Source organism: Emydura macquarii, unplaced genomic scaffold, assembly GCF_026122565.2.
Source record: "Emydura macquarii macquarii isolate MOO-44397 ecotype Brisbane River unplaced genomic scaffold, CSIRO-AGI_Emac_v2 contig_273, whole genome shotgun sequence".
Taxonomy (NCBI): domain Eukaryota; kingdom Metazoa; phylum Chordata; order Testudines; family Chelidae; genus Emydura; species Emydura macquarii.
Window position 1 is genome coordinate 76963 of NW_027130410.1, and position 27369 is coordinate 104331.

The window sequence follows — 27369 nt, forward strand, 5'->3', positions numbered from 1 at the left end:
ATTATTATATTAATAATATGATTTATTCTCACCATGTACATATTAGCATTCACCTGGAACAGTCCCTTCGTTTAGCATCAGGAGTTAGCACATATTTTGTCTGCTTGATCGGGCATTTAGCTGCTGTCGAAGGCCCAGTGCAATCTGAGTTGCCTGACCTCTGTCCTGCAGGCCTAGCATCGCTTTCGTTGCTTGGTTATATTCACTGAAACTCTTGCTGCAGTCAATAAATGTATTTGTTTGTGTTATCTAAAGCAGTGCATGTGGACTGAGTGTGTGCAGAGCCCTCACTTAGAGTGACAGAGCTGGTGCATATCAATGTCTTTGATAAATTGACAGACAAAAGTAAATGAGCTTGCAGTGTGCATTGTACAACACTGAGCCCTGCAGAATGGCAGTTCCCGGGGTTGCAACTGGGACTGGGGGTGTTTTCTGGGAGTCTATCCCATGAGTGGCTGGCTAGAAGCGCTCCTTCACTAGGCCAGGGACTGATTACGTGCAGGAGGCTGGGCATGGGCTGACCCAGGAGTGGGTGGTTCACACAGCGAAGTGGGGTAAGTCAGGGCCCAGGAGTGAGGAATTGTGGTGACACAGCTACACACCAGTGCAGATTGCAGGGGGGGAACATCACAGCATGATTTTAAAGCAAGCTGAGTACCCCACCATGGAAAGTGAAGTCAATGAGAGCTGTGTGTGTTTCTTTGATGCCAAGAGAGCAATGAAACATCTCCGTTTTCTTTCTCATTGCTAGACAAACTGACCTGGACGAGAACTTCTTGGTGCTTCCACGGTAAGGATGGATGCTCTGCATTCATTAACAGATAGCGAAATAAATAGTTAAGATTGTGGCCATGGAAACAAAGCAAAGAAGGTCCATGGAGGTATAGCCTGATCCATGAATTGTGTATTCATTATATCGATTCCTTAGGCATTCCCAGTTATCACTCTGAGGTTCGACAGATACTGGTCCCAAGATCAGGCCCAGTATTATTAAAATTATTGTTCAATTGGGAATCTCGCTGTGCACAGCTGCCACGCTCACACTCCAGCTAGCTTTCTGTATTTTTAATAGTTTATTAATGCATTCGGCAAAGTCACAAACACTCTAAACCAGCAAAGTAGGTAGAGATAATACAGAATGAACATCCAAACATCCATATATTCACAGCATCCCTTGCAGGACAGCAGGAAATGTTACTCATTATCTTCTTCATCACCATCACCTTCCTCCTCATCACCAGCTGTTTCTATCCTAAAATACCCAAAAACTGGTGTTAGCTCATATTCCTATAGCTGCCTGAAGTCGTTATGTACAAGCTTCCCCCTTAAACACTCGATTTCCAATTTCCCAAAATTCAGGGGTGATGTCGGGCCATTTATCTAAGTCAAAGGTCATAGGCCTCAAGCCTTATACTAACTACTGAGGTCAGAGTCTCACAGGTTACCTGTAGGTCCCTTGAGTTACTACTCAATAAAATAAATGCTAAAGCTAGCTGTATGGGTGACACAGGCAATAAATACATGGAAGGACTGAGTCTGGATAAGGGCTTGATAAAGTGGAAGATGGTTCTTCTCTGAGATCTTCCACTGTCTCCATACCATGCATGTTTATGGTGGTTCGCTGATTTAGAGAGGAATAATGTCTCTTTAGCCATTACCTTAAAAGGGAATTATAGATCGGTCTACATAGAATAATGTACTCATTTTTCTCTTTAGCCATTTCTAATTCATTCTTATTGGAGATTATGGAAGGTCAAAGTATTAAATACAGATGGTTACATCCCGGTAATGCATATCGTCTTTCAACAGAATGTCATATCCTTAGTCATGTGTGGACAAGCCTCAGTAGGTCTGCCCTTCCGACAGTTTGTTTTCAAGTGGATAGATAGTTTTAAAAAGTTTTAAAATTTATTTGTAGATGCGATTATAGCTCAGCAATTCGAAATGATACCACTGTAAGAACCTAGAGCGTTAGCCCTGCCAATATATTAAAATAGATAGAGAGAAGTCTCAGAATTATTTCAATTTGGTTTTGTGAAAACTGCCAGATTGTTTAAAAGTGACTTTTTGGTTGGTTGTTTTTTCATTAGAAAACACTATTTTTAAGTGCAAAAGGCCTATTTTCACTTAAAGGAGTTTATTTTAGGGGGGGAAATGCAACTTTTTTGATCATTTTACATTTTAGAATTTGATCTGGCTTCCTATGTAAATCATTTACCATTTCCACTTTTCCCAATGCATAAACAATTGTCATCTCATTTGGCTTTTCAAAGGCCGCTATGCAGTCAAGCCTCGGTATTTTAATATGACTTCTTCCCCTCTGTTCCTTTGTAAACCCAAGCTATTGTGAACATCGTATATTGTTTCTGAGTGACAAAAGATCCTGGAAGGAAAAAGTGAACTTCTTTGTGTGAAATGTCATTAAATTTCCAATTATTTGTGCCCTGTTATGTCCTGTGCTCAAATATACAAGAGAATATGTAGAAGGGTTGGTGGGTAGGTAGATACAATTGTCACTTTTGGAAGAGTTGCTCCATAATTGTCCACAGGATGGTCACCTGCATCTTCTTCTAAAGCATCTAATGCTGGCCAATGACGAAGAGGGGCTATCAGGCCAGATGGACCCCAGTCTGATGCAGTCTGGCCATTGCTGGGTTTTCTCTCTCTATGAGTCTATGATTCCGTGCAGAAGAACTGACATGTTGTCGATGTCTCTCTGGCTGGCTCCCATCATGTGGGAAGGCACCTTTAACAGAGACATCCTGAACACCCAGTACAGACAGAAAAATCTCATCGTCGGAGTGGCCATGTTTGCTGTTAAAAAGTACGACTTCCCTTCCACACGCCCAGCCCTGTGATACTCCCCTTAGCTGTGCAGTGTTACAGAGTGTGGTGGCCGCCCTTGAAAGCCTTCCTATAACACTGCTGGCTCCGTTCCACCTCCCACTGTTCAGAGATCCCTTAAAGCACAGAGACGCCGGGATTCACACACCCCTTATCACAATGCACCGGTCTGACTAACCCATCTCAACAGGCCTTAGGGCCACAAAACAAAATGTGTGGCATGGCTAAGCCCTAAAATAAGGTTGTTAAAGGGGGTATTCCGATCTCCATTTCCTACTATGGAAGTAACTAGAGGCAGGTACTTAAAGCAACAATAATATATAAAGCCAGGGATTACAACAAGGCCTTAAGGGCCAGATTTTTAAAATGTATTTAGGCACCTAACGCCATCCAGGCAAAACCTGAGTGGTTCTACGACCTCGTGTGCTATGTTGCAACAGCTGGAGCAGGGAGTTGGGCTCAGCGAGGTTGAGTCTGGAAACCATCCCCCACAGCCTTGGGTCTCCCCTCGAGGCCAGGATTAGGGCTGTGGTGCTGAGCAGAGGGGGTGCTGCAGATGATCAATGTCCCCTTCGTTCACTGTTGCACTCATTTGCCTTTCAGATTCATCCGGTTCATAGAAGGGTTTATTGGCTCCGCCAACAAATTTTCCTCTCTGGGTACAGGGTCAACTTCTATCTCTTCACTAACCACCTGGAGAAGGTCCCGTCCATGAAGCTGGCCCCTGAGAAGCATCTCTTCATCATCCCTGTGGAGAACTACTCATGGCGGCAGGACATCTCCATGAACCCTATGGACATCAGCAGCAGCTACATCCGCAGCTGCTGGCTCTACAAAGTAGACTATCTTTACTCCATGGACATCAACCTCCAGCTGTTCGAGCACATTGGAGTGGAGATCATCGACACACTGGTGGGGACTATCAGGTCCTGGCAATACACCAAGCCCCGGGGAGAACAACTCCTACGAGAGGCAGCCGGAGTCACGAGCTGCCATCCCCAGCGGGGTAGAGGATTTCTACTATGTGGCCAGATTCTATGGCGGAAGCGTGTCTGAGGTCTACAAGTTGACCACAGCTTGCTTCAAAGGGGTCACGGAGAACAGAGCGAACGGCATCAAAGCAAAGTGGCATGAGGAAAGCCACCTGAATAAATATCTCGTGTACCACAAGCCCACATGCCTACTGTCCCCGGAGTACTACTGGGATGAGGAGCTGATCATACCTCCCATTGTCAAGGGTAAGAGACTGTCCTCGGTGCGCAAGGATCTGAAAGAAATCAGGTCCTGACGGAAGGAAGAAAGAAAGATGGCTGGATGCTGTGATGCATATGGCAATTTCCTGCAGTACCCTTGAAAAAAGTCTCATTGAACTAAATTTGAAGTATCTTTGGAGTCTGTTGTTTTAAATGCAACGGTCATGTGACTTCTGGGATCCAGTAGAGGGATGGTGTTTTTATAGCTTTCCAGCTCTCTTTCCCACCTCCTAAACTTCACAAGCCACTAGCAAGTGAATCGTTTGTTTTTTCATCGTATTAGACATTATTCTGTAACTCTTTTCTTTTAATTTGATGCCATTATGTGTGCCCCTCCATTGCTGGCTTTTCCACAAAATCCTAAAGAAAACCAGAGAATTCTCCTGAAGCCGAGATGGCACGAATGATGTGGCAGTTTCCTACAATCTCCTTGAAATACCTTGTTGCATTAAGTTTACATATTATAGTGGTCAGGGATTGTATGTAAACTCTTTGAGGAGGAGATGGGATGTGAGCCCTGGGATGTGTTATGGACTTCGAGGAACTATATTGAGCAATGTGCCAGATGAGAATGGACTTTTGGAACAAACAGCGGGAAGTAGTTGCCTGGGGAATATCGAATGGGTCATGAATGTAAATTTCGCACCTCCGGTTATGCAGAAACCCAGCTTTTTGAAGCTATGTGCTGAGCAGTGAGTCTTCAATATCAGAGCATAATCCGACCTGTAATGTACAGTGGTGGATAACTAGGTAGACAAAATCCTCCAAATATCTACGGAGAAGCATCAAGATCCAGTAAATAGCTCCTTGGAGTAGGAGGGCTTTGTTCCCTGCTTTGACAATGACCTCCTGCATGGCCTCAGACAGAACAATCCCCTACTCTGTGTGTCAGTTTCCCCTCCTCTTTGTCAGTCTTGTTTACTAAGAATGTGTGACAGATATGGCCATTACCTGCAATATCCTTGAAAAACCTAATGGAATAAAGTTTCAGTAGCTTTGGGTCTATTGTATTACAAATGCAAAGCGTATGTATTATTGTGGGATTGTGTGCAACGCCTGCAGGAGGCAGACATGGCCAGTGCAAACCCTGGGAAGTGATAGAAGATTCTAAGGATTATTTGAAACAAAGGGCTAGACAAGATGGGGGTTTCCCAAGGAATCTCCAGGGGGAGGGGAATGCAAATGTCTCCTCTCTGGTTAGGCAAAAGCTCAGCTTCTTGTGTAGGCAGGGAGCTCCCTGCTGAGGAGGGAGAGACACAGGTCTCCGCCCTAGAGATGTGAAGGCTGCGGAGCTGGAAGGATAGAGTGGGTGGCCTTGCTGGACCGCAGAGGGGGAAAACACAAGTGTGATGGCACGCTTTTCAGGGAAGAGACTGTCTCTTATTATATGTCTGCAGCACCTAGCACAATGGGACCCCAACCTCAGGTTGGTACTCTGGATATGCTGGATTTTTAAAGTGTTTACTCATTGCTCCACTCAACATGGCAATGTCCAAGTGACTTAGGAGCCTACATTTCATTGAAATTAATGGGTGTTAGGCACCTAAATACCTTTAAACATCTGACCCTAGCATATAACAAGAAATATGCTGTTGGTTTTTTTAAAAATCTGTCTCTTTAAGTGACTTGAACAAGAAGCTTGAACTACCAGGCACCCCAAATGCCCTTTGCCTGGTTGTGTGTATGCAAAACTATAGTAATTTTTGCTTTCCCAGTGACATGCAATACTATGTACAACCCCCCTTGACTGTGCTCCTTTGGGTCTGCATTATGATAAAGTCTTTAATTACATGAGAACAACCATTGACTAAAAGGTGACCTGCTATTTCTCAAAGAATTTCCAAGGAGTGCCCAGTTCCTGATTTAATGGGAGGTGAGCACTTAACTCCTGTAACCCTCTCTGAATATTCCCTCCTTAGTGAATATAACATGAACAGGTACCCTTAACTCTGCCCTCTTGTGCATACCTCTGCAAAACACTCAACAGGGGGTAAGCAGCTGGTGTATTCAGACCACTGCTTATTATGGTCACCTCAGAGTTGTTATACCTCCGGTCTCTCATATCCATCTGTTTTCTCTCCCCTTATACGTACATTATAAGCTCTTTAATGAAAGACACCATCTTTTTGTCATGGGTGCGTACAGCACCTAGCACAGCGGGATTGACAATACAAATAAACATCAGAAATTAACACACATTATGCTGCAATCGTTAATGAGATGATTGTTAGGGCGCGCAAGACTTTGTAACGCGAAATCAGTATAGTTTGACAAGAGCAAGGCCCTAAAAGCAATGCTAAGCCAGAAAAGCAAGAGTTAAGACCTCTCAGGAGCAGAACCCAGACGCTGCCCTCTGCGTCTGGCCAGAGGAGGAAGTGCCTTGGGGTCTGGAGCATCCTGAGATGACCACAGACATTTGCTAATGCTTGATAAGCTAAAAGGTTCCTATTTTAGTAATAATAAAGGAGAAGTAAGACTATGGTTGAGTTCTTTTTGAAGTAAACAACTAACGTCACCTTATTCCAGAAGGTCCCTAGCTAACTACCAATAGACTAATAGCAACTAAGTGTTAAGGCCCAATCCCTACTGGGATTGAGATATACGTCATGTATTACTGGGTAAAGCTTGCTGCAAGGTGAGGGGGGGAAAGGGTATATCAATCCCCCGAGAGCCTTCCCAAGCTGAGACTCTCCGTGGATCCGTGGAGGCGCTAGCGGATGCCTCGGGCAGGCGGTTCCTGTACGTCACCCGCTTATCAGAACGAAGTATGGGTCTCCCTCGTTCTTGGTGATAAGCGTCCCTGCACACGTTTAGATAAGGCTAGCTCTCTTACATCGATGGGCCCCCAGGAGTATATTGCTGTAGGTATCCTCTTGGCAGGTCTCTTCCTTGCTTAAGGTTTACTTCTCTGTTCACTAACTGCAGCTGCTGCTGCGGTTGATCAGCTTATGATAGTAATAAGTCCTGTGCCTATAAGTTGCTACTTTATATCCTTGTGGTTAATTGTACTTTCATTGTACTTTCCACCCTAAGACTTGTGCCGGAGCTGCAGTTCCTGTATGGTAAAGGACTCCTGCTCCTGTCTGTCTTTCTTATGCTATTTCATGTAATAAATAAGCACTTTTGACATCCTTTTGCCAGTGTGCTCCATTCCGCCACCGAGATAAAAATACCGAACACTACAATGATCATGCCCGGTTCTTTCCCATGTCATACAACAGAATCTGATTGGCCAGTTTTAAGTGTGCTGCAGGTCAGATTAGTCACCAAAAGCTGATACCAAACCAATGTGCCCCGTGGCCCAAGGTGACGTAAACCCATTGACGTCTGTTATCATTCTTACAAAACAAGTATGTTGTGGTAGCCCCTAAAAACCACAGCCCTGGTGCAAGGTGCTGTACAAAGATATTGTAAGAGGGTGGCCTGTCCCTTTAAGATCCAGGGGCCCTGTGACAGTTGGGAAGGGGTCAGGGATCCCTCTAAAGGGCTGGGTGGAGAAGAGCTGTAGGCAGCTGCCCTGGAGCAGCGAGATGAAAATAGACACTAGATCAGCATTACAAAGGGGCACAGGCATCTGAAGAAGTTGATAGGCGCCTAGTGGAATTTATAGTAGCACCTAAGCAGGGTAAGTGCCTAACTCCTCTTGGATGGCAACAGGACTTTGCCATGAGCTTTGATAAATCCCACTAGGCTCCTGTCTCCATCTTTAGGTGCTAAATCCCTTTGTCATCCTGGCCCACAGATAACACAGAAACTGGCTGGAGCCAGGGAGCTCTGGGGGAGATCCCAGGGCCTGTGGCAGGCTGGGGGGTCAGACTAGAGAATCGTAATGGCTTTAAAATCAAGCCACTGATAAACTTTTGCCTTTGGGCCCCAGCTTCTGAGCCGTGCAGGGCTCCAGGAAGTGAGTCCCACCAGCCCTTAGCAAACAGACGTGGATAAATTGCCTTCCCACAGCATCGCTCCTTTAATGTCAGTGCAGCTCACAGCCAGCTACACACAGCTCATCTGCGGAGAGTGGCAGATCTGAGTCTGGTTCTGCCAGGACAGTCCTAGAATGAGGGGAAGGATTCTCAGATAGCTGTGCCTTCAGCTTCTAGATTCTGGTACAGAGATAGATATTGATCAAAGAATCCTGGTGCTGGATGACTGGATGCATCACCTGTTGGAGAAAAATCCACAAAGACCAGTACAGTAAGTTTATTTCAATTAAATATGTTGGGGTTCAAAATACAGGGGAAATTAAGATGATAAGTATGAATTGCTGTATGAACTCATTAAGACTTTTACTCTCACTTTAATCAGATACCTACTGCAGATTGCAATTTTTCCACCCTTCAGGAAAATTTTGACTTGTCAATGAGAACCCAAAATCCTTTCCTTTATCTTTTAAGTTTTGCGAACGGAAAACTTTCTGCTGAAAACTGGAGGGTTTTTAAATCACAAAACCCAAAACAGTTTGTTTTTGAGTTTTTCAGTTTCTTTACAAAACAATCCCAAAATGTTGGAGAAAAGCAGACAGATTCTGAGATTTGTTGTTTAGCTGAAAACCCAATCCCCATTAAGAACAATGCAGCTGAAAATTTCCACACAGCCTTAAACTTTAAATAAAATTGGGGAGGATTAAGATTTCTTGATTTCAAACCCATTTATTCTGTTGCATCTGTGTGATTTCTCTTTCAAATGGGATAGTTGCAAAGAGCTAACAACTGAATAACTAGTAAAATTGATAGAGCACACAGAATATTTTATATGGACTAGCCCCTTTAAATGCTGGGTTAGAGCGGAACCAAGCAGCAAACGCCTGTCTATCCTGACCCCTTTCAAGGAGAAATAGGAGCTCATAGGGAACAGAATTACCTCTTGGTTGAGCTCCAGACTGTTGCTGGCTGAGCGTAGACAGGTTTGCAGAACGTACACATAATGAGACATGGGGTGATGTTTCCAAAGGTATTTAAGCACCTAGTGAGATGATCAGAAGCACCTAGAAGCGTAAACTTCATTGATTTCAAGGGTTGTTCAGTGAATAGATGGTTCTGAAAGGGGCCACAATACATTTTAAATTATGGACCAGGGCCCCTCACCAAAAGATCTTGAAGGCCTAGTTGATAAGGCAGAGAAAGGGAGGGAGGGGAACAGTCACCAAGAGGGGAAATGACTGGCCCAAGATCCCATAGCAGGTCACTGGCAGGAACAAGAACAGAGCCCAAGTGTCCTGGCAACCACTGCACCACGCAGCACAGAGTAAACAATGCAGCATAGCGGTAATGGAGGGATGAGACTGGCCCATTGTTACACGCAGGCAGAAGTGCAGCTGGGATTTGGTGCCATAAATCAGTTGGGCAGCAGCCGTCTAGGCACAAAGATGGGGGGAGAAAAGCTGCCACTTACCATGCTGGAGGAGTCCACATCATGTTGCCCTGCAGTGTGGGAATCAGGCGGTGCTGGCGTTTTAGTCTATCAGGTTCATGGCCAAGGTGTGAGGTTGGTGATGGTCACCACGGAAGGCCCTTCTTTGCGAGGATTGTTGGATCTGGATTTTACTTTGTTCCATCCTTCACTCTGCATTTGAACAAGCCTCTCCTTGAGACACAGCCTCAGATGAGGTCAAGTAACAAAGCTCCATTGATAAAGCTCCATTGATTTTAAAGGAGCTGATCCAATGTACACCAGTGTGATAACACGCTGGATTGATTGTCAACGTGAGGAGCACTGACAACACCTAATCATTGTAAACGACGAGTGCTCTGCACCTTTTACAGTCATACAATCAGATCTCAGGGAAAGGGGAATCCGGGCCATTCCCTCTGTAGCTCTAATCCTAACCATCGCCCGCCTCATGCCCTCCACAGCCATCACAAAATGGACTGAGGAAAAAAATGTCCAACCAAACCACCATGACCGAGTTCCTTCTTCTGGGATTCTCTGATGTTCAGGAGCTGCAGATTTTACACTTTGTGGTCTTTCTAGTGCTTTACCTGGCATCCTTGGTGGGGAACCTTCTCATTGTCACAGCCATAGCCCTCGACCATCGTCTTCACACCCCCATGTACTTCTTCTTGATGAATCTTGGCTCCGTCTCAGTCGTCATCCTCAAATCTATGGTCAATTCCCTCATGAACATCAGGTCCATTTCTTATTCCGGATGTGTCGCCCAAGTCTTTTTTTTCATATTCTTTGCTTCAGCAAATTGTGCCTTATTGACCATCATGGCGTATGACCGATACGTCGCCATCTGCCAACCACTGCACTGCGAGATGGTGATGAACAGGGGAGCTTGTGTCCAAATGGCTGCCAGTGCCTGGATCAGTGGCATTCTGTACTCCACACTTCACACCGGGAACACTTTCACAATCTCCTTCTGTGGAGGCAACACGGTGGATCAGTTCTTCTGTGAAGTCCCCCAACGCCTCAAGCTAGCCTGCTCTGACTCTTACCTCAGTGAAGTTGGAGTTATTGTCTTTGGTGCGTGCTTAGTCTTAAGCTGCTTTGTTTTTTTCATAACTATGTCATATGTTCAGATCTTCAGAGCTGATAATTCCCTCTGAGCAGGGCCGGCATAAAGCCTTCTCCACCTGCCTCCCTCACCTCACTGTAGTCAGCTTGTTCTTTTGCACTGGCTCCTTTGCCTACCTGAAGCCCACCTCCAGCTCAGCCTCAGATCTGAATCTCTTAGTGGCTGTTCTCTATTCCATGTTGCCACCGATGATGAATCCCATCATCTACAGCATGAGGAACAAGGAGATCAACGGTGCAGTGAGTAAATGGATGTGCTGGAGGTTATTCAGCAAGAATAAAATGTCCGTACGTCTCCTTCGGTAGCAATTTCATTCAGTGTTTCTTTATAAATATAATCATCTGATGACATTGTTGCCTCCACCAGAGCATACTGTGCAATCTGTTTATGAAGAATTGGGTTTTGAAACTAGTAAAAATCCAGGAAAACATAACTGGAGAAAAAAAGTTATTACTATAGGTTTATGTTAATGCAATAGAGACTGGAATCTATCTATCTATCTATCTGTCATGTACTGCTACCCATCACCATAGTGTCTGATCACCTTGCTCATACTAACCATAGCAAAATCCTTTGTGTGGTCTAGTTTCAGAGGGGTAACTGTGTTAGTCTGTATGCAGGAAAAACAACGAGAGTTCTGTGGCACTTTAAAGACTAACACATTTAATTTCTGGAGGCATAAGCTGAGGCTCACGGAAGCTTATGCCTTCTGAAATTAAATGTTTTAGTCTTTAAAGTACACAGAACTCTTGTTGTTTTTATGTGGTCTGTATCTCTTCTTAATTTTAAAGATAAAAGCTCTGACGGAGATATGAGCACATTTGTTCTTTGTGTTTTTTGTTTGTTAGTCACGGTTTTAGTTATCTTTTGTGATATAGGAACTCCCTTGGTCTCGCCTATTGGCAGCAGTTTCCTTTGGCAGTGGGGCCTGAGGTAACTCTGCCCCAACCTGGACAAGTCTTTTGTCACGTCCTCTCGGCACCTCTCATGTGGAACGTTTGGTGCGGGCTTTATTTCAGGCCTGTGGAGTGTCCTTCCACCCCCCCGAAGGAGGGGCGGGCAGTCCCAGTCCATGTATATGACCCTAGGCCCAGGGAGGTACCTTGCCGTGGCTCCCTCTCAGGGTGTAGAGGTGGTGGTAAAGCCCTGGAGGATTGGAGAAACACTGGTCCTTCCTGCAGGCTGTGGCCAGGGTCTTTCCTTCTCTGCTTCTCCAGCTGCAGAGAAGCTCTATCTCCTAGTCCGGGGGAGTCTCTCCTCTGGCTACCAAAACCTGCTGGCAGCTCCTTTCTCTCCTTCTCCTTTGTTCCCCCTGCCCTTTAGGGGAGGCAGGGTGTAAGTTCACCTGGAGTAGCCCTTAACTGGGTCCAGGTGTCTCTAACTGACCTGCAGTAACCTCTCCTCTGCCTGCAGGGAATAAGGACTTTACCAGTCTAGGGCTCACATACCGGCCCTGCTCCCCCTTTTGGAGGGCTGCTGGAGGTGCTGCTGTTGCTGCTTGGAGGCCCTCCTGCTGCTACCAGTGCTTGGGGGCCCTGCCGGCCTGCCTGCCCACCTGCCTCCCCCTGGCCAGGAGGGAGAGGGTGGGTGGTGACTGGTGAGTCAATGGCCCCTCCACCACCTCCGCTGCTACCACCATGACCACCTGCAGAAGGGCCTTTCCTGGCCAGCTGCTCCCTCTCACTGCTCCTGCTGCCAGCGCCCCTTCCCTGCTGCTGTCCCACTGCTTGGGGGCACCCTGCTCTTCCCCTTCTCTGCCCCCCTTTTTCCGTAGCTGCCCCTGCTGACTGTCCCCTTCCCCCCTCCCCGTGGTTTCTCTGTTGGATTGTTTGTCTGTCTGCCCCACCCTCCTTGCTTTGCCTCCCGGCTGGTCTGTTTGTTTGCCCTGCCCCAGCCCCAGCCCCTGTGTTGGTTTGTTCCCTGCCCTGCCTGGCTTCAGCAGTTAGCCCCTGAGCCTTCCCAGCCTGCTTCAGCCACACACCTGCCCCCCTTCCCCTGCCTGCTGCTGCGCCCCCTGCCCTGGCCCCCACGCTATCGCCCCAGCAGTGCTCATGGCCCTTCTTTAATTGACCCCACTCCCTTTGTTAGTTCCTCCCCCCGCACACTGCCCTCCCCTCCATTGATTTAGCCCCTGCACCCCTCCCCGCCTGTGCAGCCAGAGGAGCCGGGTTCCCATCTAGGGCTGGTAAGTGCGTTGCCCCAGTACCCCCAGCTGGTTTGGCCTCCCCAGCTTCTCTTCTGCTGGTGCCTCCTCCCCCCACTCTCAGCCTCACGGAGAGGAGAGTGTAACCCCCCTAAGCCTACCGTTCCCTTCCCTCCCCTTCCCTCCCCTCCCCTCTCCACTTCCCATAACCCTCCTCCTCCTTCTCTTACCCCCCACTGAACCCGCTCCTACCCTCTCTCAGGATGGTGGGTGTGCCTGGGGCAGGGGCCGGGACCCCCACCCTGGATGCTCCTGCTCCTCCTTCTCGCCCCAACACTCCGTCCCCGCCCGGGGCGACTGGACTCACTACTGCTGCTGGGCCACCAGGCATTGGTCTCAGGGCAGTGGTGGTGGACGACTTGAGTAGGGGCTCCGGGGACTCTACTGCTGCCATGGCTCCTGCCCCCCATGCTCCGGGGGGCGCACCCTCGGCTGGTAAGAGTGGTCAGGGGGGAAAAAGAAGAGCAAGGGCCCTGTCTGAAAGGTGTCAACTCCCATGGCGGGGCTCCCTCACCCTCTACCCTCCCCCACTGTCCCTTCCACCAGCTATGGGGGTGGCGCCGCTTCCAGGGCGTACGCCCAGGTGTCCGTGGGACCCCCACTCACTGTCGCATCACCTGCCCCGACCGCCGCCTCCAGCACCATCCACGGGGGCTGGGGCCCCTTTCCCACCCTCACCAGGAAGCACAGGGTCCGGTGCCTCCTGGTGCCTGCCTTGCCTCATGTGGAGATCTACGTGCAGGCATTGGCACGGGTCGTGGGGCCCACGGCTGTGGTGGCAGCCTCAAAGATGTATGGGAAGGCGGTGTTCTTCCTGGCATCCAATGCCGCCGCCCAGGAGTCGGTGGAGACGGGCCTGGCGGTGGGGGGCATCCACGTACCCGTGGAGCCCCTGGAGGACCTGTATGTACGGGTAGTCCTTACCTCCGTTCTGCCCTTCCTCCCCAATGCCGCCCTTCTGCCTTTCCTCTCTGCCCTGGGGAAGCCCCTCTCCGTCATCAGCCCGCTTCCCCTCAGCTGTAAGGACCCGCCCTCCACCACATCCTCTCCTCCCGCTGGCAGGTGCAGCTGCAGCTGTCGCCGGCGGCGCATCGTAGGAAGGCACTCGCGGGGTCATTCCTGGTGCCCCATCAAGGGGCCCAGTACCGCCTCCATTATTCAATGGGGGAGGCCCGGTGCTTCCTCTGCCGGGCGACGGGCCACGTCTGGAGGGATTGCCTCCTGGCCCAGCAAGTCAGGAGGCCTGGGACCCCAATACCCGGGTGTCTGGTCCTGTGGCAGCCCTCCTCCCCTGTTGCCGGCTGTCATCTCCATTCGGGCCCCGGGGGTGCCCCCCCTGGTGTGCCCAGATGAGGGGGCGGGCCCCCCTGATATCCGGAGCAGTCCGGCAGGGCCTATGGAGGAGGAGGAGCCAGGACCACCACTGTCGGGCATCGGAGGGGGCTCGCCCCAGGGGGAGGCCTCTCCTTCCCTCGCTGCCCCACCCATACTTCCCCCAGCCCCGACCCCTGCGGTCTTGCCCCCTGGTCCTGCTGCCCGGCCCTCCGCCTTGGAGGGCTGGGTGCTCATGCAGAGAAATCGCAAGGCCGGCGCCCAGCACCCTCTCCCCCATGTCACTGAGGGGGGTGGGAGCCCCTGCAAGACCAGGAAGGGGGCTGCTGGAACCGGGACTTCGGCCACACCCCTGCTGGAGCCCAGCAGGCGGCACCAGCCAAGGAAGCCATGGCAGCAGATGTGGGCAGCACAATCTCCCTCCTGGAGTCCCTTCTCGAGGGGACCCCGTCCAGAAGCCCCCCTCGTCCCTTTGCCCTCTGAACCCCCCGCTGGTGCCGGGGCTCCTGCTTCCTTGACCACCACCGGGGAGGACCTCGTGGTGGCGGGGGGAGGACTTCTCGTCCTTGATGGAGGAGATGGATGCCGTGGTGAAGCCTGATTTTATGGTTATTAATTTATTGAATAGAGTAAGAGGTTTGCCAATTGCTCTATTTAAAGGATTATGAGGTTCGTATCCTTAATCAGGCCTCAGGTGAGTTTAATAAGGACCCCGGGTACAACACAGGAAAAATTCCAGTGATAACCAATATTTGTAAAATTTTATAAATTTATTAAGATAACATAAAATAATAAACAAATGACTGATATAGAGAAAATAAAATGAATAATCAAATGGATAATGGATTAATACAATCTCAAAATGTAAAGACTTATTTGATATATATATCTATGATATGCTTTAAACTAGTATACTCACACCCTTCCTGGACTTGGTTAAAAGAGATGTCTAATTTCTCAACTTGGAGTTGAGTGGAATAAGCACTGCTTCAAAGCTAAGAGCTATAAGCTAAGACTAACATTACAACATGACAACTTTAAGAATATAAAATAAAAGAAAGAATCTTAACACTAAATAAAACTTCAAGCAGGGGTAGCTGACTGTCGACTGCCCCGATGAGCTGGATTTGATCTTTCTTATACCCCCAAGAATATGGATCCTCCTTCTAGGCCCATACTTGGCCTTTCCACCTCCAAAGTTTTGGGGTACATATAATCTATTGGCTACTATGTTTGTACGTATTATTGACATATCCACATCCTTTTCCAAGTGGTCTTCTATCTCACCTTTGTTATTTCTAGCTTATTGTGGGTTCTGTGGTGTTCTTTTGTAAATTTTCTTGGGCGTAACCGGGGACAGCCCCTTCCCCTTTTAATGTCCCTTGACTTGTCTAGGGTAAAGGTTATGACCATATATGTCTTATCCTGTTATACATTGATACTTATCTAAGCCAAAGGTTGAATATATATATATACTAACGGTAGCTGTCATCTAGGATGTAGTCTGGAAGGTACTTTGCATTACAGCTGAATAAAATATATAATTCTATTATTTAATCACACAATCATATCAAAATATATATGAAAAATATCTCTAATAATATTAATGCAAGCAAGCAGGCTAGTTCTATAGGCTACAGTGGGTCTGGCCCCAGCCTGCCCAGAGGTGAACGACCCTCCCCGCGTGGAGGGCCTTGATGTGGGCAGCACACAGACACCCCTTCCCCTCCCCACTCTCCCTTCCCAGGCTGCTACCCCCGCTCCAATCCACGGGGAACCCATCCCGACCAGACCTACACCGTCCCGGGCCGCACCATCATTAATAACCTCTATCTGGTCCAGGACCTCCTGGAGCTCGGGTGTAGGGATGGTCTGTTGTTCGCCCTCCTGTCCCTGGATCAGGAGAAGGCGTTCGACAGGATGGACTATGGGTATCTCCTGGGCACCCTGCAGGCGTTCGGCTTTGGGCCCCGATTTGTGGGTTTTCTCCAGGTGTTGTATGCCTCCGCGGAGTGTCTGGTCAAGCTCAACTGGACCCTGACCGAATCGGTCAGCTTCGGGCGAGGAGTGCATCAAGGCTCTCTGCTGTCAGGCCAGCTGTACACCCTGGACATCGAGCCCTTCCTTTGTCTCCTCCGACGGAGGCTGACAGGGTTGGTGCTCTGTGAGCCAGGGTTGAGGCTCGTCCTGTCAGCGTATGCCGATGACGTGCTTCTAGCGGTCCAGGACCCAGGTGACCTGGCACGGCTGGAGGCCTGCCTGGCCATCTACTCGACGACCTCCTCTGCCCGGGTCAACTGGGCCAAGAGCTCTGGCCTGACGGTAGGGGCCGGGTGGCGGGCAAGCTCCCTCCCACCCACGTTTCAAGCTATCCGGTGGAGCACAGGTCTGCTGCTCTATCTGAGCATTTACCTTTCTGCCACCCATCCCTCCCCAGCAGAGAACTGGCAGGATTTGGAGGACAGGGTGTTTGGGTGGCTGTGGAGCTGGACGGGACTACTCCGGTGCCTCTCCATTCGGGGGAGGGTGCTGGTGCTCAACCAGCTGGTCCTGTCCATGCTCTGGCACCGGCTCAACACCCTGGTCCCGACCCCGAGTTTCCTGGCCTACCTCCAGAAGACAGTTCTGGAGTTCTTTTGGCCAGGACTGCACTGGGTCTCTGCAGGGATCCTGAGTCTCCCCCTGGAGGAAGGGGGGCAGCGCCTATGCTGCATCTGCAGCCAGGTCCATGCCTTCCACCTCCAGGCCCTGCAGAGACTCATTAATGGTGCAGGTAGTCCGGCGTGGAGCCACTTGGCGCACGCCTTCCTCCGCCGCCTCCGAGGGCTCTGATATGACCGGCAGCTCTTCTTTCTCCACCCGAGGGGTCTTCCGCAAGACCTCTCCGAGCTGCCGGTCTTCTACCAGGACCTCCTCCGGACCTGGAGGCTAGTCTCGGCCTCCAGGTCCCCTTTGGTCCCCGAAGGGGAGGATCTCCTCGCGGAGCCCCTGCTACACAACCCCCAACTCGGTGTGCAGGTGGCGGAGGCCCCCTCGGTGTGAAGGAGGCTGGTCCTGGCGGGAGTCACCAAGATCGGAGCCCTCCTGGACGATGACCGGGAGGACTGGGTGGATCCCCACGCGCTGGCTCGGCGCATGGGGCTCTACACCCTTCGAACCCCCCAGCGTGTACTCCAGGAGGTGAGGGCAGCTTTGCCCCCCGCTGCTCAGGCTTACCTCGAGCAGGTCTTGCGAGAGGATGCTCCCTGCCTGCCCCTCAGCCCCGGCCTTCCAGCTCTTTTCATCCGGCCCTGTCCCCGTGAGCCCACCCGGCCACCCCCTCTCCACACACCAAGCCGGCTGCACGACTTCCAGCCGGTCCTCTTTCGAACCGCGCCAAGGGTCCATCTTTACATGCTCGTGCTCCATACCCTTCATTTCCTCGCCCTCGCGTCCCTCCCTGTTACCAAGTGGTGGGACCTGATGACACCTGTGGAGGGCGAGGACCCCCATTGGGCCAGTCTGTATTCCACCTTGACCCTGTGGCCCGCCGGGGACATCAGTTGGCGGCTCCTACATGGAGCCATGAGCATGGGCGTGTACCTGGCGCAGTTCACCCCCCGCCCCGACACCTACCCCTACTGCGGCGTGAGGGAGAACCTGGTGCAGGCTTACCTAGAGTGCACCAGACTGCAGCCCCTCTTCCATCTCCTCCAGCTGAGGTTCTGGCTGCACTTCTCCCCGCACCTGTTTATTTACGCACACCCCGTCCATGGCCCCACAAAGTCGCGGGACCTCCTCATCATCCTCCTCCTGCTGCTGGCCAAAGTGGCCATGTGTAACACCAGGGAGGGGAGGTTGGCGGGGGGGCACTCTACAACTGTGGAGCCTACTTCCGTTCCCTTGTGCACTCACGTATCTGGGCAGAGTTCTGGGCGGCGTCCGCTGGCTCCCTTGACACCTTCCGGGAGTGGTGGGCGCTGTCCGGGTCTCTCTGCTTGGTGTCCCCTTCTGGTTCCCTCCATTTTACCCTTTGACCATCACACCCCTTCCTGTTTTCTCATTTGTTGTCCCCCATATTCAGTTGAGTCCTGGATCCGGTGGCTCCTCCCAATAGGCTGGGGGAGGGGCCTTTAGTGGTGGGCGGGCTTGTGCCCACCCACCCGCCCTGGGCTCAAATAGTAGCACTGTCCTACTGCACTCCACCCTCGCTATATCACAATGGGTCTTCACTTTGCCCAAACCAGGCTTCTAATAATGTCCCCTGGAGGCATCATCATTATGTGCTTAAAAACCCAGCAAAAGTCAACAGCTTAATATTGGCGCAGCTGTGAGTGACCTTGAGGGAGAGAAATACACAAGGGGCCTGGCGGTGGGGAGTGAAGAGGAGGAATGGCAGAAACAAGGTGCAAGGTTCTAAGACGCTGCAGAGAGAAAAGCTACGTCAGAGCTGAAGGAGAAGTTTAAACAAATGAGTCATAGAAACAGACCCCCACCCCTCAACCCCCTCAGATAGACACTGAGGAACAAGGAGATGAAAGACACCCTGATGAGACGGGGGGGAGGGGGCAGGAAACTGCCCGAGCCTGAGCTATGATTTATCCTGCCTTCAGCAGGAGTTGCCTGAGAACTGGATGACTTGGAGATGGTTTTCAGGACTCCTAGTTCTCTGGGAGGAGCGTAGAGGTCTAAAGCTTGAACTCCTGGGTTCTAGCCCTCCTTCTGCGGGCATTTGTTCCTATACTCTTATGGAGAGAAGAACAGCTTGGCATGACTCTTGGATTGCATTTCTCTTTCATGTGGTAAGAGCAGGGTGGGGTGGGATGGGGGGTCAGGACTCCTGGGTTCTTTTTCCATCTCTGCCACAGACTCACTGTATGACCTTGGGCAAGTCACTTGGCATTCATTTCTCCATGAGGATTATTTTCTGGCTCCACAAAACCCAGGGCGGCAAGGCTAAATCCATTCAGGCCTGGTTGGAGGTGGGGCTGCAGTCACAGGGGCCATAGAAAAGCCATTCTGACTGCTGGGGGGGAGGGGCATGGGATTAGCATTGTGGGGCAGGAGCTGTGTCTTTGTTCTGTATTTGTACAGCTCCTGGCACAATGGGGTCCTGGGCCGTGACTGTGGCTCTTATGTTCTAATGTGAAAAAGAAAAACAGAATTTCAGGTCCTATAAGAAGGGATCCCAGGGAAGAATCCAGCATGTCTGACGTTCCATTGGTTTACCCATGCCCTTCTCCCACCCCTTGGAACTGTCCATGCTCTTCAGCTCCTACAAAGAAAATTAAGTATGTCACCCCGTGGTCTTATTTTTGTAAACCCCCACCCCCTCCCCTGCTATGCCACACGAACACGTCTTGTCTCCCGTCAACACGTCCCGTCTTTGGAGCACACTCTGTCCCTCTGTCTAGTGCCACACTCATCACAATGGGGCCATGAACCTTGACAGGGATCCTGGACAGGCCCTTCAGTGCTATGAAAGACCATGCTCCATATTTCACACGGAAGGCTGGATCTGTGGTGAGGGCGCCGGAGTGGGACTCCAGACAGCCAGTCTCAGTTCCCAGTTCCGCCGTAGACTCCCTGTGTCATTTGATATGTGTGTGCCTTAGTTTCCCATCTGTAAAATGGGGATAATGATGCATCCTTTGGCGATTTAGAGCATCAGCTCCTTAGGGCAAGGACTGACCCTGCATAGTACTTGCCACCATGGAGCCAGAGCTCTAGGCATTGTTAGAGATCCACACGGCGTTAAATAGGACAGATCCCTGACTGCTGTGAATCTGCTCTACCTGCACTGGAGTCCATGGACCAGATTCCCCAACTGGAGTGAACCAGCCGGAGCTCCGTTGGAGTCAGTGGTTCAGATCGCCAAGTGATGTCAAAGTGGCCATCGCTATATGCAGTGAGATTTCTATACATTTCTGGCCCAGTAGAATTACTTTCCTTGGTGCCCAGCTGATTGTGTGTTGTTGTAAGCAGGTTTTCAGTTGCAGAAGCTCCCTTTCCCATCTAGAGGGTGATGTTTACCCCTGTGCAGGTCCCTTGAAAACCCAATTTTCCATCAAAGAAAAGCTTCAAAGGAAAATGTACAACTAGTCCTTGGAGACAATGATGAGGGGGTTTTATACAACTCACAATGTTCATGATTCATATAAATGTCTGATCCTTTTCTGAAATCTACTAAGCTGTTGATCTCAATAATACCTTGTGGTGATCAGTTTTTCGGGCTAAGTGTGCAAATATAATAAATATCTTAGGACTTAAGTGGTGTATAACCGTTAAACTCACCCTCTGAAAAAACAAATGAACATAATATCACACCTCCATTTTAGCCTGGGAATTTCAAAGAGGCCTAAAGGGAGCTAGGTGTCTAATTCCCATGGACTTTTAACTTCCTTGGGCCCTTTGGAAACCCCAGCCTCGAAGTCCAACTTTTTTTTCCTTTCATGTTTTTATTGTTTTGTTAAATTTCACTTTTTATTTGCCAGTCTCATAAATGGGTCCAGTCCTCTTCACACACTGGTTTCCAGCTTTATTTTTTATTTGCACATCAAGAAGAAACACAGGCAACTTAGAGACAAGTTCCAATAAAACAGCTGAGGATGAAAAACAAAAAAACAAACCCTCATTTTAGTCCTAGGTTTAGGTTTTATACACATTGAAAGTTGCTCAAAATTGCAGATGCAGATGCAGAAGACACAATACATATGTACAACAAGTCCAAAATACAGTGCCTGTGAGGAGTGTAGAGTTCTCACATCCATTAAATCTCCTGTTAGCATGTTTTCTTCCTTTTTTATTTCTTTTTCTCTTTCTCTGTCTGAGTAGAGGGGAACATTTACACAACCACCAATGTGACTTAGCAGAGTAAGCCCACTTTCAAAAGCCATTAAGAAGCCCAGTTCTCCCTGGGAGCTAGGTGTTTTTGAAAGATCCCACTGGTGCCTAAATGTCTTTTAAAATGTGGCCTAAGCTCTAGATTTACAAAGAGGATGAGTTGCCTAGTGGGATGCACTAAGACTTCTAAGTAAGTCAGGTGCTGCTGACATTGGGTCTGTGCTAGCTGATGAAGGGAATTATTTTCTTCCTTTTTTTGAGTTTGCAGAAGATGCTGCCCTGGCTTCTACAGATTTGTGCAATGAGGCTGAGATTTTCAAAGTCAGCTAGAAGATTTGGTTCTCCAATTCCTACTAATTTTAATGCAGACTGAGTGTGCCTAGCCTTTAGACAGCTTTGAAAATATCAGCCTGAAAGCATGTCCAAGACAGCTAGATACTTTTAGGAGCACTTCTATGATTTGTAGAGCTCCAGATATACAGGTAGGGCTCTACGCGGAAGGAGAGAGACAGACTCTCACATAAGCCACATAAGAGCCACGCAGATGAATTTGTAGACATATTTCAGTGCTCACCCACATGCCACTTCTGCAGATGCAGCACATCAATGTGCAGTCGTCTGACGCCCTCTCAGTTTCCGCAGAGCCCCTTTCACCTCCTTGTTCCTCAGTGTGTAGATGACCGGGTTCAGCACGGGCGTAGCTACATAGCCAAAGAGATGCACAGCGGTCACCAGAACTTGGCTTTGACGTGGCTGCATGTAGACCAGGGCGCAGGGCCCAAAGAACAGTGTCACCACCGTCAGATGTGAGGTGCAAGTGGAGGCTGCTTTGCGTCGCCCTTCGGCTGAGTTCATCTTCAGGATGGAGTAGACGATGCGGACGAAGGATGCGAGGATGAGGAAGAAGCAGATCATGGCCACTACCCCAGTGTTGGTAAAGGTCACGGTCTCGATGACATACGTGTCCGCGGAGGCCAGCTTCACCACAGAGAAGAGGTCACAGAAGAAATAGTCCACCATATAGTATCTGAGAGACAAGGTGTGTGAGTGGTGCAAGTTACAGCTGACTGTGGGTGTGGGCTGGTGACTGGTGCAGTTACAGGGGCCATTTTGGCAGTTGGGGGTTTGTCTGTTGATTGATCCAGGTGGGCTTTGAGGGGTTAATTGCAGGGGCGGGGCAACTGCCCCAGCCTTATAAAAGGCAGCCAGCTGCGAACCAGCTGAGCAGCAAACAGAGGGCGGCTAACAGAAGGAGAAGGAGGGAGTTTGCCTGGGGGTTCGCCTGTGGAGAGAGCCCACTGCAGGTTTTTGCCTTTCAGACGTTGCTGAGCAGGAAATACAGCATCTGAGGAGGCTCTCAGAGCAAAGATATGGAGATGGAGCGATCTGTTGTTGTCACCTGCACTGGATGTGCTATGTTGTCTTCCTCCCACAGGATAGAGATGACTTCATCTGTACCAAGTGCAGGCTGGTTGCCTTATTGGAAGAGAAGGTTAAAGGACCCAAATATCAACCCTGCGGTGCATTACAGAAAACAATGTCTTTCTCCATCGGGCACAGCCACAGTGTAAGGAAGATTCAGAAAAGGCTGGGCAGGCGAAACTGAAGAACGGGGAATAAAATTGGCAGCATGTGACCTCCCGAAGAAAGAGAACCCATGTGCCCACCATGCAGATAGAAGTAAGGAATTGTTTTCATCCTCTGCGCACAAGTACTATGGTGGAGAATGAATTGGAGGACCCTTCGGAGGGAATGGATAAGAAGGAGACCCATTTGATCAGAAGGCAAGGGATGCATTCTCCTAGGGACGGGGATTCCACGACCACCATTCTCAAGAGGAAGAGAAGGGTGATGGTGGTCGGGGACTCCCTCCTAAGGGGGACGGAGTCATCCGTCTGCGGTCCACACCGGGAAACTAGAGAAGTGTGCTGCTTGCCTGGAGCTAGGATTACGAATGTGATGGAGAGACTGCCAAAACTTATCAAGTCCTCAGACCGCTACCCCTTCCTACTTCTCCACATGGGCACCAATGACACTGCCAAGAATGATCTTGAGCGGATCACTGTGGACTATGTGGCTCTGGGGAAAGAGATAAAGGAGTTTGAAGCGCAAGTGGTGTTCTCATCCATCCTCCCTGTTCAGGGAAAAAGTCCAGGTAGGGACTGTCGCATTGGGGAAGTAAATGCGTGGTTACGCAGGTGGTGTCGAAAAGAGGGCTTTGGATTCTTCGATCATGGAATGTTGTTCCAGGAAGAAGGATTACTAGAAAGAGACGGGATTCATCTAACGAAGACAGGGAAGAGTATCTTCGCAGACAGGCTGGCTAACCTAGTGAGGAGGGCTTTAAACTAGTTCGACAGGGGACGGGGATCTAAGCCCGAAGGTAAGTGTGGAAGAGGGACACCACGAGGAAGCAGAAGGAGGAGGGTGCAGCAGGGGAGGCCTCCCGATTCATACTGTGAAAGTAGGCCAATCGGCTACTTATCTCAAGTGCCTGTACACAAATGCAAGAAGCCTGGGAAATAAGCAGGAGGAAATGGAAGTCCTGGTACAGTCAAGAAACTACGACATGATTGGAATAACTGAGACTTGGTGGAATAACTGTCATGATTAGAGCACTGTCATGGATGGGTATAAATAGTTCAGGAAGGACAGGCAGGGGCGAAAGGGGGGAGGAGTTGCACTGTATGTAAGAGAGCACTATGACTGCTCTGAGCTCCACTATGAAACTGGAGATAAGTCAGTTGAGTGTCTCTGGGTTAAGCTTAGAAGCAAGAACAATAAGAGTGATGTCCTGGTGGGTGTCTGTTATAGACCACCAGACCAGGAGGATGAGGTAGATGAGGCTTTCTTTACTCAACTAGGGAAAGTTTCCAGTTCACAGGATCTGATTCTCATGGGGGACTTCAATCACCCTGACATCTGCTGGAAGAGCAATACAGCAGAGCACAAACAATCCAGGAAAGTTTTTGGAGAGTGTCGCTGACAATTTCCTGGTGCAAGTGCTGGAGCAACCAACTAGAGGCCATGCTTCTCTTGATCTGCTGCTCACAAACAGGGAAGATTTGGTAGGGGAAGTAGAAGTGGGTGGCAACATAGGCAGCAGTGACCATGAGATGGTCAAGTTCAGGATCCTGACGAAAGGAAGAAAGGAGAACAGCAGGATACGCACCATGGACTTCAGAAAAGCGGAATTTGACTCCCTCAGGGAACTGATGGGCAGGATTCCCTGGGAGGCTAATATGAGGGGGAAAGGAATCCAAGAGATCTGGCTGTATTTTAAAGAGACCTTATTGAGGGCACAGGAGCAAACCATCCCGATGTGCAGAAAGAATAGCAAATATGGTAGGCGTCCAGCTTGGCTTAACAAAGATGTCCGTGGCAAACTTAAACGCAAAAAAAAAGCTTACAAGAAGTGGAAGCTTGGTCAGATGACTAGGGAGGATTATATAAACACCGCTCGAACGTGCAGGAATGAAATCAGGAAGGCCAAAGTGCAATTGGAGTTGCAGCTAGCAAGGGACATGAAGGGGAACAAGAAGGGTTTCTACAGGTATGTTGCCAACAAGAGGAAGATTAGGGAAAGTGTGGGCCCCTTACAGAATGGGGGAGGCAACCTAGTGATGGAGGATGTGGAGAAAGCTGAGGTACTCAATGCCTTTTTTGCCTCTGTCTTCACAGACAAGGTCAGCTCCCAGACCACTGTACTGGGTGGTACAGAATGGGAAGGAGGTGAACATCCCACAGTGCTGCAGGAACGTGTACAAGACTATTTAGAAGGATTGAACATACACAAGTCCATGGGGACAGATGCAATGCACCCGAGGGTGCTGAGGGAGTTGGCTGACGTGATTACAGAGCCATTGGCTATTATCTTTGAAAGCTCGTGGCAACTGGGAGAGGTCCCTGAGGACTGGAAAAAAGCAAATCTAGTGCCCATCTTCAAAAAAGTGAGGAAAGAGGATCCAGGGAACTACAGACCGGTCAGCTTCACTTCACTCCCTGGAAAAATCATGGAGCTGGTCCTCAAGGAATCCATTTTAAGGCACTTGGAAGAGAGGAGGGTGATCAGGAACAGTCAACACGGATTCACCAAGGGAAAGTCATGTCTCACTGGCCTGATTGCTTTCTATGATGAGGTGACTGGCTCTGTGGATGTAGGGAAGGCGGTGGATGTGATATACCTTGACTTTAGCAAAGCTTTTGATACTGTCTCTCACAGTATTCTTATCAGCAAGTTAAAGAAGTATGGGTTGGATGAATGGACTATAAAATGGATAGAGAACTGACTAGAACATAGGGCTCAACGAGTAGTGATCAATGGCTCCTTGTCTAGCTGGCAACCGGTCACAAGCGGAGTGCCCCAGGGGTCGGTCCTGGGGCCGGTTTTGTTCAACATCTTTATTAATGATCTGGAGGATGGGGTAGATTGCACCCTCAGCAAGTTTGCGGATGACACTAATCTGGGGCGAGTGGTAGATACCCTGGAAGGTAGGGATAGGATACAGAGTGACCTAAAAAAACTGGAGGATTGGGCCAAAAGAAATCTAATGAGGTTCAACAAAGAAAAGTGCAGAGTCCTCCACTTAGGAAGGAAGAATCCCATGCACAGCTATAGACTAGGGACCGACGAGCTAGGCAGCAGTTCTGCAGAAAAGGACCTGGGGGTGTGTAGGCGGGAGTTAGCGAGGATGGCTGATAAAATGAGCAGGTTGCCCAGGAGGGTGCAGAGGTAGAAAGCTAAGAAGCTGATGAAAAGAATGGTCTCATGGCCTTTGGTGTTGGGTATCCATAGCAGAATGAATTCAAACACCACAGTGTGATTCTCCATTTCCATGAGAGACGGGGTCATTCCTGGAAGCACAGAGATAATGCAGCCAGATTAGCAATCTCAATAAATTATGGTTTGTTTATTCATAGCACACCACAACTTAATCTACAAGAGTAAACCTTTCTAACCATCATAAGTTAGGTGAAAGTGAGTGGAGAATCGGGACTCTAATATTTCATTGATTCTATTTCATGCTACTCAATTTAATTTTCCTTTCTTCTTTTCCATTCAACCATCTTCTATCTATTCAGTTATTATAGATCATACAAGGAAGAAGTACATGGGGGTGTGCAGGTGGGAGTCACCGAGGATGGCTAATGAGATGAGCAGGTTGGGGTCAGGTCCTCACTGTGCAGAGCAGAACGCAGAAAGAGGAAATATCTGCCTTGAAGATCTTACCATCCAAAGACGAACAGACAAAGGTGATGTCATACTCTCTATTCCAGTTTCTTCTCTTCTCTCCTCTCCTTTTCTAATTTTTTCAACTCTATTCTATATGGACGCTTACTACGGTGATAAAGATGGGGTATCTTATAGCCTTCCATTGGTGGATGAGGGGATGTGACTAACATTTATCATATGTGGTTTGTTCCTTCTCTCATCCTCTCTGCACAGGGATTATTGGGTGTGCAGTGGAGTTCTTTGTTTGGCAGGAATTTGTTTTTATCACAGTAGGTGCTGCTCTGTGTTTGTGTTAAAGGAGAGGGTGCGGATGCAACATATGAACGAATGAATCTGATGAAGAATTGTCCCAGCTTTGTTAATGATATGAATTGTTTGGGTGTTTTATGGGAAAAAGGAAAAAAGAGGAATAGTGACAGCTTGTCATCTGCTCAGCCATGATCAGCAGGTGTCTTCTGTGAAAATCACAACAGAGGATTTTTAAGGTCAGATTTGATGGACAATAATGAAGTGTCTATTTGCATTTTCTCAGGGAGTTTTCCCCATGCATGAGAGGTGCTGCTGGAAGGGAGAAGCTGCCGTGTTGGGGTTATCACATGCTGGCTACACTACAGAGCTTACAGCAGCGTCGCTGTAGCACTGCTAGTACAAACAGGCTAAGCCAATGGGACAGAGCTCTACCGTCATGTTAAATACTCCAGGACCCGCGAGCAGCAGTGGTTATGTCAGTGGAAGAAGCTCTCCCACCAAAACACGGTTGTCCACACCAGCGCTTAGGTCCTTGTAATTTACGCTGGCTTATTCAACCCCATGAACAACATAACTTATACCGAGCTAAGCTGTGGTGTCGCCAACAGAGCTTTCTCCTCGGTTTGTATTAGCCACTGCTCCTGTGTCCCCTTCTGTCTCTTTGTGCACATGGATGTAGTCATGCAGTTGTGTGATTATCTGTGAGGGTGAAAGTCAGCGCTGTGTAGATGGACAGAGTATGTCTCGTCCACCACTTGGGATCACTTTTTGCAATGAAGTAAAGACTGGCAGTATAGCGGTCCCTAGCAACTCCAGGGAGGTCATGGCCCTAGTGTTCTGGGTGCTGCTCAGACACAGCGTGAGACTGTCCCTGCCTTTCAGAGTGTGTGGAAGAGCCGGGAATCTGACCCAGATG

General features: G+C 49.2%; 2 pseudogenes; both read left to right on the forward strand.

Moving 5' to 3' along the window:
* The first annotated feature begins 740 nt into the window (after positions 1-740).
* Positions 741-4132, forward strand: LOC137153819 (histo-blood group ABO system transferase 1-like; annotated as a pseudogene).
* A 6174-nt stretch (positions 4133-10306) lies between these two features.
* LOC137153805 (olfactory receptor 14L1-like) lies at positions 10307-10919 on the forward strand (annotated as a pseudogene).
* The last annotated feature ends 16450 nt before the right edge of the window (positions 10920-27369 follow it).